The 13,084-nt window shown below is 42.9% G+C and overlaps 1 long non-coding RNA gene across 1 annotated transcript; it reads left to right on the top strand.

Annotated features, from left to right (window-relative positions):
* Positions 1-6,642: 6,642 nt before the first annotated feature.
* Positions 6,643-12,127, top strand: LOC143160011 (uncharacterized). The gene is made up of 3 exons (XR_012995294.1): positions 6,643-6,736; positions 6,995-7,091; positions 11,864-12,127. It is a non-coding gene; the product is annotated as an uncharacterized LOC143160011 (long non-coding RNA).
* The last annotated feature ends 957 nt before the right edge of the window (positions 12,128-13,084 follow it).

The following is a 13,084-nucleotide window of genomic DNA, read 5'->3' as shown; positions in this document are numbered from 1 at the left end:
GTCCATTTTTGGATCCAGTGCTTGTTATAAAAAAATAGTGACTGGAAAACAAAGCTCGTGTCAGCCCTTACAGTAGGACATTCTCTTGAAGATAAAGAGCTGGAAGGCAGCATGGTAGGAGCAGTGAATCTTATCAGAGCCAGCAGCAAAACACTTAAATGTTGAAATAATTCAGCATCTGCTTAGAGCAAGAACTATCCATATGAAAGACACTAATCTGTCAGACTTTAAGGCTGGAAGGGATTATGATGATATTTCAGTCTGACCTCCTACATGATTCAGACCATAAGATATCATTTTGCATCAAGCTCATAGCTTCCAAATGAGCTTGAAAAAGGCATCCACTCTTGACTGAAGGACTCCATTTTTGGGAGATCATGGTAAGGTTATCCTCACAGCTGGGAAAAATACTGTCTATTTCAGTGCTTTATTTCGGCTTTCACCCACTGGGATTTGTGATGGTGTTTTTTTTTCTGGATTAAGCATTCTTCTACTATCAGGGGAAGTTTAGCTTCCAAGAACAATTTTGACCAACTTTCTTACCTTTTTCAGAACCTTCAGTAGGACCGAGAAGAACTATTTCTGGCTGGGTTGTAGACGTTTCAGATAACCTTGACCTTAGCTTGTTTCTGCTAAGTGATCCTCTGTAAAACAGAGATAATACTACTTCCCTCCCTCTCACAGGTGTTGGCTGGAAAAAAAAAAGACCATTAACATTTCTCAAATGCTATAGTGGGAGGCAAATATTGAATCAGTCAGAGATCATAGGCTGGATATTGCATTCCAAAATATGGTTTAGTGCAACAATCTTATCTACTAGAAACCAAGTTCTCTGATATTGCTAGAAGATATGGGCTGCATTTTCATATATGGATATTGGTATTCTGAATCAAAAGACATCATCTGAAAACATTTGTGTACAGCAATAATTGGATACACATGAAAGAGAGAAGGTATTTGGGGACAGTAGGGATTATTTCCCTTGTAAGGAACCTTGCGATAAGGCAATGTAGACCTTGTTAAGAGCGTTTCTCATAGGAAAAGACTTATAAAGATGTAAAAACACAAGCTGGTCTATTTGAGTCCGTTCATCTGTTTACTCTAGATGGGGCTTTTACTTGTAATGGAGCCAGTGGTCTCAGCTATCAGCCACACCATTTACAGTCAAAGGCTAGACCAGAATAGCTCCCAGGTCCTTCTGATTTTCTATTTTTGTCAATGATCTACTTAAATGCTGACTACATCCCATTTAGGACACTCAGATCAATCTAATTGGCTAAGCATGAGTTAGCTGCACAGTGGTGGAGGAGTGGATCACCTCTCTATATTTAAAATGAACATATACGTGATGTCCTTGTGGTGGATAGCTACAGGCAGGCCTGGCATGGTCAACTGCAGAGTCATGGCTGAGGACTGAGGAAGATGCTCCACCTCAGTACGAGGCTGATGTCTCCCACACTGTTGCTCTGTGGTGCTCAAGACACAAAGTGCTATGTAGGGATGAGTCAAGAAAGTGGATGCTCTCCCCCGTTGCCTCCCATGCTGGGGTCAGCTTGTCTGCGGAGAGGCCACCAGGACTGGATTCAGCTTTCCTGGTGATGGGGAATGACTCAGTGGTGTGGGAGTGCTCTCAGCCACGTGTCAGGGAACAGGTCTCTGCTCTTAGCTCAACTATGATCCCCTTCTGAAGTCCCAAAGAAGTTCTCCCTGTTGGCTATCATTTTCTGTTATTCATAAGTGATGTAGGTGGCTTTATTTATCTAGTGCCTCAAACACATGTGGTGCTGAGCTGGTATTTGGGTTTGGGCAGCAGCCCAGAAATCCATCCATATTTTCATACACAGGGACTGAAAGGCTAACACAATTGTTTCTCTCTGCTACCCTGTTGAAAAGTTATCATAAGCAGAGCTGTCTCCAGGTCTCTATGACAGAAATAATTTATTCTCTGTGGAAAAAACCCAGATATTGAACAGAAATCTGAGCCTTCTTCCAGATTATTCTGGAGTGGCAGCTTCGGTCATGTGCCTTGTGTAGCTGCTCTAGATCATTTGCAGGTTCACAAAGAGTGGTCCAGCATTAACCTGCTAAGCAGAAATACAGAAGAGGTTGGGTCCAGCTATGGGAGCGATTACTCTGCACGCTTGTCTGTGTAGTGCCAAAGAGTCTCACCTTCCGATTTTCAAATCCTGGATACCATGCGGGAGAAGACTTTTGAAAATCCCCCTCACCTTGTTGTTTATGAGGCTACCTAGACTCTAAAGAAAACAAATGAAAAAGGAAATTTCCTCTCTTCTCTATCTATCTTTAAATGTAAGCACCTAAACCAGATGAGTCCTGGGATGGAGTCATCAGTGAGGAAAGGATTGGGCCAGATGCGTGTTTGGGAGCTGTTGGGCACATCAGGGGGATTGTGCTCAGTGGCATTGGGTGCTCACAGCTTTGGCTTTGTTTAGAGAGCAAATGCAGTCCCTACAGGATTACTTAAAAGTAAAAACAAACCCCAACATCACAGGACCAGACACAAGAAAGTCCTGGTAGTTTGGCCACAGCTTCCAGGTCAGGCCATAACTGACCATGGCAAAACCAACAAATTCTTTAATGTTGTTATGTATTACTTTAATTAAACACTGGGAAACACAAGTCATAACCCAGGTTTCTCCTGGGGTAGTAATTACAAAAACTGCTTTGGCAGGGTCATATGTAGCTAGAATTGGTTGTTGGTGGTTTTTTCTTTTTCTTTTTCCTTTTCTAATACTTTTTTTTCACAGTGAGAAAGGTTTCGTAAATTATTATTTCCTTTCAGAAATTTTTGAAGAAAAAGTAAAAGGGCTTGGCATTTTCCCACCCACCCATCTTGGATTTCATTCAGAAATGCTGTGATCATGACAATATTTTGGCTTTGACAAATGAGAAACTTTTGGATGCCATTGTGGAATATAGGTGTGTTTTGTCTCTTCCTTCTGCTGAGGACATGCCCTATGCTTTTTTTCTCATGGTAGTGTTCCTTTTTTGGGCTTTTCTGGTATCCTATTAGCAATATACCAGAGAGTGTTCTAACTAACAGTGTTAGTTACAGGCAGTATGCAAACATATTGTTTCTCAAGCTCCTAAAAGCTCTGCTTCTAATACATGACAAAAGAAATATATTAAATGGATAATAACCCCCAATCCATGCAGTATGCAAACTAAACCCCAGGTGCTTACTTTACAGCAGTAACTTTCCTGGTGTTACCCTACACGTCATTCCAATGGCATTAGTGCAGTTGAAAAGGAATGGAAATTTCAGTTTTATTTGATTATATGACATGGGGAAAACTCGTGTGGCATCGCTGGTTTGAATTTAATAGCACGGGCTCGGTTGATGGGGTGTTTCATTGCTCTTTACTGACCTGTCGTGCAGCTGAGGACACAGGAGCTCTGAGCAGGCGTTTCCTCCATCTCTCCCCTCAGAGAGAGGAAAAGCATTTGCCAAAGTGATCTGCTCTCAAAAAAATGCGTTTGTGAAGTTAGCCTCTCTTTGGGAACAACTTCGGTTCAAATGCAGCCCTTATTTTTAGTGGAGAAGGTACGTTGCCCCATGATACATGAGAGCTGGACCACACACAGATCCTTACGCTTCCTGGGGACTCTGGGTGCACCGCATCAGCAACTTTACTGCATTTCTCAGTTCTTTCCCATGCAGTGGTGGCTGGGTGCCCCTGGCACCCCGGCTGCCCCTGAGGTCATGGGATGTTCTGGAGGGATGTGTGGTCACCAGGTGAACAGGCTGCAAATAAATAAATAAATTCCTGGAGAGTGTATCAGGTTCAGGTCGCCTTGTGTGACAGGGAAGAGCACGGCATACAGAATGGACGGGAACAGATTTTGTTTAAATTTAGCAGCAGTGTTGTGGTTGGAAAAGGCTGATGAAAACTTGGCACCTAACTCCTCACCTCGTACTGCTCCCCCCAGTAGGGCTGTCGGCCTCCAAACAGAGCATTGCTGGTGCGTAGCCTGGGCAAACACCCTTTAAATAACCTATTCCCTTCTGTGGACTGTTTTGCTGAGCCATTCTGGTTTCTTAGCATCCACAACAGCCTTTATGTGCCAGCGGTCCAGCGTGTGGAGGGGTCTCAGTCCCACACCAGGAGCAGGTGGACCATGAACTGGTGTGAACCTCCCTGTTAGGCCACCATCACCTGCATTTCTGGGTATGATGTGCCATGACCTCTTTCCCACCCCGTGGTCCAGGTAGGAGATGCATCTGGTTGGGCTGACCTGCCATCTCTTGAAGCCAATACCTCCAGGTACCATGAGGCCACTGTGTGATGCACAGGAGCCAGTCCCACCTTCCTCTTCTCCTCGCTCCCTCACTGCGCAGGGTGGGTGGGTGGGGGATCTGGGCTTGTTGTCGCCAGCTGTTCATCATCAGCACCACTTCTAGGCTTGTCCCTCCCGTGCCAAGCCCCACTGTTTGTCTTCTGGGATGTGATGCCTCCAAGCTGCCCTAGTGCAACCTTAGGTCAGGGGATGCTGGCACAAGATTTTGGCATCTGGCAACCCCAGGTGCCCCATGACTACCTCCTTAAACGGATCCCATGGAGGTCTGTGAACTTTCTTAACTCAGAGAAAGTAAGGGAGCCCACTGGAAACTGTGCTGCCACCAGCTTCCTTCCTGTCTGTAGGGAAATTGTGGATTCCCCCAAACTGGTATATTGCCAGAAAATTACAGGGGAGGTGATATTTCCTTCCCCAAAACTAGGAGAGTGCCATGCTCATTTACAGGTACTGCTAGGAAGTTGGGAAGCCAGCAGAGAGAAAAACCTTGTGCCCTATCCATCCTTCCCACCCCAAAGGAAATAGCCCTGTGCATTTTCTTATGCTGGCACATCATAAACACCAATGCTGTCATGTTTTCTAGTTGCATCTTCAGCCTCTGACTTTCCTCCACGAAGATGCCAGCGCTGTCCCTGTCACCGCCTTCTGGTGCTGTGAACCTGCTGAACACGGCTGGTGTCCCCGTTGCTGGGATGGGCACAGGGATATACACTTCGTGTAGCCCTACAGAAAACGCATGCTAGCTCCAGTGGAAATGAGCAATGGATTTCACTGGGGAGGAGTGCTGCAGACTCTGTCAGCTCATCACGGCTCTTTTGAATGCTGCTATGTTTGCTTTATTTTGGGCGGCAGAGTTAATGACCCCTTAAATGAGTATTTACAGCTGCCCTTTTTTCAGCTTAATTGGAAAAAAAAAAGTCTTTTCAAAAAGTTGAGTGCCCCTGTTTTGTTAATCAACAACCTGGCTTTTTCCCCCTGCCCTTCCAGATTACATCCACCAGGCTCAGCGTTTGTTTTCTACCCTCAGGATTCAATTGCAGAGTGTGTTAAGCACCCTGAAGAAAGAACTCTTACTCAGTGTCCATGCTGCTTAGCTCAGGTCAGCAGGGTTCGTAATAGAGATGGACTTTGAATGCCCTTAGTGCTGCAGGTATCTATCTTTAGACCCTCTTCCAGGGATGGAAGGAGAAAGCTTGGTCTCTCCTTTCTGTGCTAAGATGAAATCAAAATGGTACACTGAAAAATCCAGAGGAGCTTCTGGGCAGAAGTTTTCGGAAGCCTAATGCTGAAAATATGAAGGTTTAGGCCAGTGTTTTTCTGCACACTGCAATGGCCAGGAACTGTGTCCCCACTGAGGCTGTAGGAGTGAACACAAGTAAACAGTGTACTGTAGGGCTGGGGGGAGCCGGGGGTGTTGCTACACTCACATTTTAAGGCCCTTTTTTGTATTCTCTTCCCTGCACAAGAGACTAGCTCAGGCTGCCTGGGGAGAAGACCTCTGTCAAAGCACACTCATTGACGAATGAAAGGCCCCTGCACTGAGATTAGGAGGAACTTTCTGGTCGTGGGAACCTTTAGACAAGGATATATGAGCCTCCCCCTCCTGCCCTGGCAGTGACCCCAGCTCCAGTCCCAGTCCTGCAACGTGCAACCATGACCGGGGGGGGCAGCTCGTGACTCCTCTTGGCCATGGAGCTCGGAGCCCATGAAGGTGAAATGTGAGGATGGAGCTCCAGAGGCAACCTTGCCTTCTGCGGTGGTTCCGATGAACATCAGATGGACAAAGCTGCTGGGGCATCCTCGTGCCATTCGTCTGTTGAGGAGCAGCATCACAGTGCAGTGCCTTGGCATGGCGGGAAACAGCGTCGAGAGCTGTTGGCCACCAGGAAGGGGACAAAAAAAAGGCGACCGTCTTTCCAACACGGAGCGTGTTGCAGCTGCTTGTGGAGCTGCCTTGCAAAGTGATGGGGTATATGTATGTGGGGAGAAAAAACTATCGAAAATAATAGCATAATTGGCTGGTTGGCAGGTTGAAACTTCAGCAGAGGCTGTGATTATACTTGTCTCTATCTGTTAACCTTCAAAACATGTGTTGTGCATTTGAAGTGCCAAAATGATGCTCATGCTGCAATCTGTGTGCGTGCAGACTGCAGTGATGGGCTGGGGGAAGGGCCAGGGGGCCTGCCAAATGGGCACAGGCGCAGAAAAGGGACAGTCCCGGGCAGTCAGTGCGTGTGACGCAAATGGACTTGGCTGCCTTTGAAAGGGGGAGTACCTCCCTGCGGTGCTGGGACCAAGCAGGACATGTCCTCGGCTGATGGCAGACGGGGCTCCAGTGAGGACCCCAGGGAAGGGGCTCCTCTTTTGGAGGCTGATTTAACTGTTGAAGAGTTTGGGCCAGGTTTATTAAAGTTCCCAGGTTACTGAAATTCAGGTGGAGGAACCTTGACTCCTGCCAAGATCCTGAATTTTTACTTGGTTTTAGGAATTAGGACTATAATGCTTTATTGCACTCTCGGTCCAGCTCAGTGTCTTTCTTTAATGTATTTGGGTTTTGTTTCCTATTTCTAAAAGCCATAAAAACTGTTAAAATTTTGGTTTTAATAATTTTTTGGAGAAAAAAACTACAATGCAATATTTCAGTGTTAAAAAAAAAGTACTTTCTTTTTTCTTCCAGGGAGTATTTGCATTATCAAACATTGTGACAACAAGTGTCTTGGGATCTTGCAAAGCTGTATTGTTAAGTAAGTCAACAAGCTTGGCATGTGTGGAAGGTGAGTGAATGATGTTCAAATGGGAAGATTAGGTAGGGCTCTGAAGAATACCCAAAGAAACTGAATAAAAGGCTTTTAAGAAAAATGTCAGGGGTGAAGATCAGAAGGTTGTAAGGTGCTAATAATTGGCAATTCGCATGGCTTACAAAGCAAAAAGACTGTCAACACACTTAAAAATCTCCTCATCTTGTCTAACTAAATGTAATTAGCTTTAAAATCCAAACTCAAACTGGGATGAAAATGTGCTTATACCATATGTATGAACAACATAATCTCATGTCTGAGTTCCACCGTGAGATTCCTTTTAATGCAATCCATAAGTCAGGTTATCTGATTGCTTTTTAAAATTAATGTACGCCTGTATCGTGCCCTTGTCGCAAATGAGAACAGCTGAGAAACATGTCTTATCTGGACGTGCGTGACAGTCATCAGGCAGAAATAGCTGATTGTTGACACACTAACAGGTTTTCTCTAATAGTTGATGAAACTCCGGAGTCGGTATTTTTTTCTCCCCCTAGTGTTTATTAAACAGACGTTGGTTTGGGTGTGAAGTCAGCAGGTGTGGAAAATATATTTCTGTCATCAGAGGTGATGCTGCAGGGTATTGTCTGGGTTTGGGTCTTGTTTTTTACATATATTCTGCAATATTGCAAATCAGGATGCGATAACCAAGTACCTATAAACAGCCGTTTGGCAGCATATCTTGATTATCAGAGATGTGATGCAAATGTGTCTTCATACCTTAGGCGTTCTCATAGCGTGCACCTCCCACCCTGTTCCTGCAAGTGGGGGAGTTCGCACTGAAGGTTACGGCTTAGGGTGACCTGAGCGAAATTGCTGGTCATTTCTTAGCTCTCTGCTGCAAGACAGAGGTGGCTCTAGTTTGTCTGACTGGGGAGGACAGTCTTGGTACAAGGGATTTGCATCCCCTGCAAGCCGGCTCGGATGCAGTGTTATTTCCCGGCTGGAGCTGGAAGGGCACACACAGCATTTGGGAGAACGCTGTCATTTTCCTTTCTTCGAAAGAGTCAATAGACACATCCAGAAGTGAGGAAGAATAAATTCTGAAAGACAACAAAAAGCAGAGAGAAATCAATGCAAAGCTTTGGTTTGTACTTATTCTTGAAAACAGGCATGGCGTTTGCAAAAATCTGGGGGTAGCTGCAGCCTTCAGACGTCATGCATTAAGAGGACAGAGCCACGAAGCAGAGAAGTTTCCATAAAGTTGAGGAACAATGGGGTCTTTGAAAGAACATTTGCTTGAAAGCAGTAAGCAAGCAATGCCTTCTGTACGGTCCCGAGGAGAAATTGTATTACAGGGAGAAACGTATATTGAAAAATTTCCTTGGAAAAGAGAGCTCTGTTTTCCTGCTGCAAGGCATTGGATCATTTTCTCTGAAAAATTAATGTTAAAGGGGTTTGTGTGGGATTTAACCTGCTGATCAAAGCGGGTGTCTTCTTCAGGCAAATAACTCTCCAGTTTTCACTGACTACGTTGACTAGTTTCCACTGACCGCAGTGGGAATTCGGACACCTCGCTATGCTCCTGTGTCCTAATCTGGGACTTCAATCCCACCCCTGGAGTCACGGACAATTTTAAAGCAGGTGTGATGGTTTGGAGATTGAAAGTGAGCTTAGTCTCCATATGGTAAAAGGGCTGTTGGAAAATGCAGAAATAACTGCACGAAGCAACTGGCAACGTGAACCCCAGTTATTCCCTGAACTCGGTAACCTGCCGTTGCACGCTCCATCTGGGAGTGGTGAGCATGTGCTGGGATTATTTCTGAAAGTTCAGGACAAAAAGGGAATTTGCCTCTTCACCTCAAGGAATTTGATGTACCTTATTTCAGCAAAGAAATGACAGATTTGAAAAAAAACATTTCAGTTATTTACAAAGACCATGCTTCATGTCTATTTCTGACTTGGGTAGAAATTAGATGACGTTGGCTGTTTCTCTTCTACTTCTTTCACAAATACTTTATTTCTTTATATTGGAGGTTAATTACTGAAACGTGTGTAAAAACAGAGGGGAGAAGAGTATCTTCTATCAGCTATGGGTTTCTGCAGCTGCTCTGGATTGCACTGCTTCAAAGCTTTATACCATTGCTAAAATCTGATAGTAACAAAAAACTATTACTGCATCACCACAACTAACCAAAAATTAACAGATTACAGCTGGTAATTTTCAATGAAAAATTATATCAAATTGTACCAGCCCTAATTAGGACCTCCTCCATCCTTCTAAGTTTGATAAATGTTTTTTTCAAGGAGCATAAGCCTGAATTTTGTGTCACGTTTTCCTAACCCCCAAATATTTCTTACCTGGGGGATAAAGTGAATATTTTGTATCTTTTCTGGAGATTAGAACAAGTGAGAGCAACGGGTCCTATCTGTCTCTGTCTTTTGCAGTGATTATATTAGCAACTTTTAGAAGCTCTGTTTTCCATAAATTCTTGCAAAATGTTATTTTTTAGAGTACCTGCTTGAATTATTTAGCAGTTAAATCTTGTATCAAATTTTCTGTTATTACTACCCTCAGTAAGTGTCAGGCTGACAGACTTATGCTTGTTTGATCATTTCCTTTACCGTGTCCAAACACTGCCGTAATATTTGCTTTCTCTCAAGTTTCTGCCACTTCTGGACCTGAATTACTAAAATCAGCATCCAGAGGAGCTTCCTAACCTGCTCTTTTAGTAATCCTGGTGCAAGGTACCTGGTCGTACTTATACTAGTTACTTTAGTAGTGACTGGTTTACATCAGTGTCGATTATGGCTAGAGTGGAAAATATTCATCCTTTCCTTATGATACGAATACAATGTCTGGTTTTCTCCTGGGCAAGGAACGGATGTATTTGTTAAACACTTCTGACTTTCTGCGTTATTACTGACTATTCTGATGCTCTTACTATTCATGGGCTTATAGTATTGGTAGGGTTACTCTTGGTCCCAATGGACTCAAACATCTGCTTCTTACTGCCTTTTTCTTTGGCCATATGTATTTCCTTGTGTCCCTTTGCTTCCTTATTAATTTTATATAGCTCCAGGATGTATTTTCAGTGTTTACAACATCTATCTTCTAAACATCCACCCATTCTTCTTTATTATTGTTCATTTTGCATCCGTTTCTATCCTAGATTGTTTTTTGAACCATGCTTTCTTAATTACAGTTTTAGTTCGTTTTTGTTGTTGTTATTTGGGTTTTTTTACATCTAGCTAAATAATTTTAAACTATTCATTACAGGCATCACATTTAGTCTTCAGTCCTTCCTTACAGCTGACTTGTACTTGATTCAGCTTTGTGAAACTGGCTGTCTTGAAATAACATGTGTTTTTAACTGGCTTAGACAGGAATTAAACATAATCACTTCCACCTTAGTTACCGTTAACTTTTACTTCTTGGTTAGAAAATTGTCATCATGATTTGTAGAAATTCCAGAGAAGATAGTACTGCTAGCAGGAGATTTTGGTTTATATCATCCAGAATGAAGTTTCCCATGACATTCCTGCACCCATGGTAGATAAAAGGCTTTGGAGCTGCCCCCCCTAATTTTGAGGGTGGTTTAGCATTTTGGGGCAGGCAGCTATTATAACCTCATTTTGTACTTCACCCATCTGGACATGATCCATAAGCAAAGTCATTTGCTTCTGAGCCATCACTGCTACAGAAGAAATTAATGCCAGCCTTGGTCTCCTTTGCATACCTGATGCTCCTCTGGAAGGTTACGGTCACTGCCCCCACCCCACTCACAAAAGTAGATGTTTTCTCTGGGTTTCATTAACACAAATCAATTAAAAATAGCAATTTGACAATGAATTTTGAGAAATATTTCACAAATGTTGATAAGTGTTTTAAATTGTTCTTCAAAGGTTATAGTTTTGAACCTAAAGCCTGAGTTTCCCTGTCCCCAAAATAACATTTTGTTCTCTCACCAGCTTTAGTTATAACACCTATAAAATGCCTTCTTTTCATTTAAGTTTTCTTTTAAAAGTTGTGAACGAGGGAAATAAAAGTCCATTGCCTTCAGAAGGCTACTTTCTGAACTATGCTCTTGCAGACCTCAAAGAAAACACATGGTAAAGAGGGAAGCAATGACAAGAACTTCAGAGGCTAAGTCATAGCTGATGTGACTTCTGTGCTCATCAGCAAAGGCAAGAAAACACTCTCTCTGTTATCAGAAAAATTGTATTAAGAAATTCAAGTGATCCAGAACAGGACACATCCTTTTGCATTCTGCTTTTAGTTATTCATAAACCAAGGCTCTCACCATCTTTTTGGGTTCACCAGACCTCACACGGAAGAATTCCCAGCATTTCAGTGTCGGTTTTCAGCATTCAAAACTGCTGGTCCAGAAGGGGATAATACATGGGAGAGCGGGGACATCCTTGTGGGTAGGAGGCCCCATGGAGACGTTGCTGTCCTCAAGGCGGTATCTCCCAAGCAGCATGCCCAGCACAGGGGCTAAATGTGCCTGAAAGACAAATATTGACCTCTGACAGAGTTTGAAGAAATTCATGTGGGTGTTTCCAAGAGTTTAGGAAATAGCCTAGGACTTATCTCCATCTTTCTGGTTATCTATTTAATCAGCTAAGAAACTGTTGACTGAAGCCTAGCGTGAGCCAAGTACCTACATGCACAGTGTTTCAAAGAATTAATCATGTCTTCAGATGTGGAACCTGCTAGTTGGTTTAATTACTGTCCTTTTTTTTTTTTTTCTTTCTTTCAGTAGCTAAATGGATCCAGTGACAATGAATCTTATTTCATTTTTTAATAGATGAAAGAGAAGCAGGCTTCAAAACAGATAATGAATTTCTTCTAACTCGTCTGGAGACTGAAGAGTCATAATTCTGATTGATCAGATATGGTCTGTTTCAGAGACGCACCAGATGTGATCCAGATTTTAAATAGATGCCGCTACTGTCAAAATGCATTCGCTCCCTCCTGGTATAACAAAGTGAAGTCCATGTGTCTGGAGTTGTGCACTTTTTTTAGTGGTAATAACAGTTAACATCAACAATAAGCTTTGTCTCATTAGTATCACATAATCCCTACTACCAAGTCCCCAGTTTCTGGTCCCCATATTATCTGCCATGGAAAAAATAAAGACCACAGCAGGAGCTAAGAAGGTCAGTGCATTCTCAGGGTAATCAGCTGTAGTAAATTCAATTCTGACAAGAGAAGGCTTGCAAATGTCTGGGGAATTAAGGGATCATCTATAATTTAATATGTTGAGTGGGAAAGTGTCCTTCCAAACATTTATTAATTACAGATGAGGATGCGTATAGTGGTCATCCTTGGAGAGCTTTCTTCTGAAGCAAAGCAAGAAAAATACATTTAACTGTTTGCTGCTTCTTCTAAAGAAAAACTACTGATCTTAGCAATTGGCCTTGCAATAGTTTCAGTCAGTATTCTTTCTCTCTTAGTTTTTATTGCTCTGTCTTAGCAACTGATGCCTGTCACCCTTTATGAAACTTTCTGCATAAAAGTATCCCACTGTAATCAATGGGGAAGCCTTTCCTTGGCTTTAGTCTGGCTCAGTGCCATCTCTCCAGGGTTTGCAGTCCTTAAGAAGTAACAAGTAAAGAACAACAGACAAAAGAACTTCGCATTTGGAATTGAACCTTTCACTTGAAGATCTGGAGCACTTTAGAAACCTTAATTATTCCCCTTTGAGGTCTGTATTGTCCTTTCTGTTTTACAGATGGGGAAATTAAAGCACAGGGAGGTTAGAAGCTAACGTTTTCCAACTGGGCAACTGAAGGTAAGAGCTTACATCCACACCTTTCTTCCTCCAGAGGAAGTCCTCAACACATTCAAACTCATTTTTGCACCCATTTTTTGAAAGTGTGGGCTATAAGCTTACCCAAGAACTCACCAAAAGTCACTAGAATTGCTGACAAGGCCATTAAATGTCTTAAAAAGAAGAGATTCAAAGTGTGTGGCTTATTTATTTCCCTTAGTGAAACCAAGGCTGAGGAGGAGAAATGAACATCAA

The sequence above is a fragment of the Aptenodytes patagonicus genome, chromosome 4 (genome assembly GCF_965638725.1).
Source record: "Aptenodytes patagonicus chromosome 4, bAptPat1.pri.cur, whole genome shotgun sequence".
Lineage (NCBI taxonomy): Eukaryota > Metazoa > Chordata > Aves > Sphenisciformes > Spheniscidae > Aptenodytes > Aptenodytes patagonicus.
This window is presented reverse-complemented; position numbering and strand designations above follow the sequence as displayed.